The following is a 3,230-nucleotide window of genomic DNA, read 5'->3' on the forward strand; positions in this document are numbered from 1 at the left end:
ACCACTCCTTTAGTCTGTTGACCACATTGTTGTTGTTCACTTTCACAATATGGCTGCTGTCTGTTTTCATTAAGTTACATGACAGAAAACTGTCTGCTACCTTGACTGGCACTTCTTTGATTTAACAGAACAAAAAGATGGCACATGATGACATGAGATACTTAAGACTTAATGACATATACCGGTACATGTGGGCTGGTGTAGACAGGAAGATGTTCAAAAACTGTCCAGGGGGTGAGGGTGGGTGTGGGTCAGAGTAGTTCACAGCATAGGATCTCATTCATAATCTCTGTCCAGGGGGTGGAAGGATGGGTGAGGGTCAGAGTAGTTCACAGCATAGCATCTCATTCATAATCTCTGATTATTTTCATGAGAGTCCCTGCGTCTCTTGATTACAGAACCGTTGGCTTTAATCCGATGCATTTGAACAATGTATTATCTAAAATAAGTCACAAACTGCAGACATGCTCATACACACTCTTGTAGCTGCCAAGACATTTGAGAATTACTTCACCAGAGAGCTCATCAGCTTGAGAAGTGTCCTTCCCTCTCCTCACCTTCTTGCTCTCCCCACGTCTGAAGGTTTCAGTGTGTCCACACACTGGCCAAGCGTCCATGACAGCGATGAGAAAGGCCTGTCAGCAGCTCCGTGGTTCCCAGGCCCTGGTCAGCGTCGCTGGGGATGGGGATGGGGTCGGGATGAATGGGATCTGAGAGGACCGGGACACAAGAGGGGAGAGAATGTGCTAGAATGTGCTGGCGGTGGGGAGGTGACCCTCCAGAACGCTGGACTGAATGTCCTGCACTTTTACACACACACACACACACACACACACACACACACACACAGACATTCCTGCTCATTAGATGGGGGAGAACAGGGTTAAGGATGCCTGAGGGCTCGTAAGTGATTTTGCTCCACAGTCTTCACTGTCATTTATTTTTTTTGTATTGATTGCAAAGGTAGTGTTTATTGTTACACTAACGTCTCCTATTGCACGGTAGCCTGAATGTTATCCCTTATTGTCAGTCGATTTGGATAAGAGCATCAGCTAAATGAATACAAGAATTGTACAAGAAATGAATTATCACAGACTACTGACTACACTACTGACTAATCACTGACCAACATTGTTACTAATTTCACACCCTGTCCGTTTCACTTGGCTGAACTCTAGCAAATCATCACAATGGTCAGTGGTGCTGCCACTGAAATTAGCGACATCTCCCTGTTGCCACTTTTATGGCTGGGGGTGGAGGGTGGGAGGAAATCGTTAAAAGCATGAATAGAGCTCTCTAGACGTACTAAGCTTTTTAAGCTCTCTGAAAGGCCTTTCAAACACGTATGTATACACTAGAACACCTTGAGAACCCAAATAAAGGCTGTTCTCCCCGCACTGAAGGTCAGAGAGGGCACTCTTCACACCTTGTAACAACTGGTAATTGAGCACTTGGGGGTATGGTGGAGTGGCTGAGACGCCCAAACGTCCTTTCAGCAGCCACCCCAGCTCTGACCTGGGCTCTGCCAACACCTGCTTTCAGCTCGCTAGGCCTGCTCTCCTGCCTGTCTGTCTCAGTGTGCATCTATGCAGTAGTCTTCTACACGGGGTATAAACCAAATGGAGGTGCTGGGAAGTGACGGTTGAGGAAAAACACAAAGTTCACTGAGCCCTTTAGAACCCACCATGTCTGAGGAAAAACACAAACTTCACTGAGCCCTTTAGAACCCACCATGTCTGAGGAAAAACACAAACTTCACTGAGCCCTTTAGAACCCACCATGTCTGAGTGAGCAGCCCTGGAGCACAGCAGTGCCGGGAGAGCAGAGCCAGTGTGGCCACAAAAGGGGGTGGGGGCAATGCTGTCAACATGAACCCCTCTCCTCTCAACACACACACCGACACACACACACACACACACCAAACGCCCTTTCAGCAGCCACCCCAGCTCTGACCTGGGCTCTGCCAACACCTGCTTTCAGCTCGCTAGGCCTGCTCTCCTGCCTGTCTGTCTCAGTGTGCATCTATGCAGTAGTCTTCTACACGGGGTATAAAAACCAAATGGAGGTGCTGGGAAGTGACGGTTGAGGAAAACACAAAGTTCACTGAGCCCTTGGGAACCCACCATGTCTGAGGAAAAACACAAACTTCACTGAGCCCTTTAAGAACCCACCATGTCTGAGGAAAAAACACAAACTTCACTGGAGCCCTTTAGAACCCACCATGTCTGAGTGAGCAGCCCTGAGCAGCAGTGCCGGAGAGCAGAGCCAGTGTGGCCACAAAAGGGGGTGGGGGCAATGCTGTCAACATGAACCCCTCTCCTCTCAACACACACACCGACACACACACACACACACAAACCCAGCCAAGCCCTCCTTCCCTCCCCACCTCCTACGTTGTTCTTCAGTCCTTGGCATTTGTCACGTTGTGAGTTCTCCAATGGGGGAGCAACGCTGCAGGTGCTGGTCTTGACTGTTGTGGCAGGTTGGGAGAAGCCTGCATGCTTTCCCCACTGGCGCTGGTCACCCCGGCGCTGCAGTTTAGTGTGTCCCCCCCGCGAGAGCCCTGGTGCCTTCCAGTGCCCGGCACCTCCAAAGACGTGGGTCACCCCAGCAACGGCAATTGTTTACGGGCCCCATTGGATCCACGGCGGGGCTTAGGTGCCCCCATTCTCCTCTGAAAAGAAGACTCCCACTAGAGGCGATTGTAAGGGCCCTATTCAGCGCTGGTAATTAAGCCTCACTCCAGCCAGAGAGTACTAAACCTCACACATCTGTCTCCCTCCTCCAGTACACACACAGCACATGAAAGGCCCCTGTCACTTACAATGACCCAAATACAGTCCGGCAGGTTAATCAAGTTAACGTGCATCGTGACAAAATGTTAGGCTAAGCTGATGATTTAGTTATTTGAAACCGATCTGTGTGTAAACTTGAGAAATAAACATGTCCATAATCTTCTGCTTTATTGCTTTACTCACAAGCCAATTACATGTTGTCCAGTGAAATAAATGCTTTTTTGTCCGCATTTAAATGGAGTCCATGGACAGACTGTTAATAACCTCAAAGAAAATACCATTTTCTCATAAACTCTTTATGAAATAAATTGAATGGAAGAGAATGATAATAATTAAAAAAATGGATGATGGGTTATACAGAGATGTTTTTTTTCTTTTCAGAAATAATGGTTGATTAAAACCAATTAGAAAAAAACAAAAACACATTTGAACAGG

This window comes from Alosa alosa, chromosome 14 (assembly GCF_017589495.1).
Source record: "Alosa alosa isolate M-15738 ecotype Scorff River chromosome 14, AALO_Geno_1.1, whole genome shotgun sequence".
Classification (NCBI taxonomy): Eukaryota; Metazoa; Chordata; class Actinopteri; order Clupeiformes; family Clupeidae; genus Alosa; species Alosa alosa.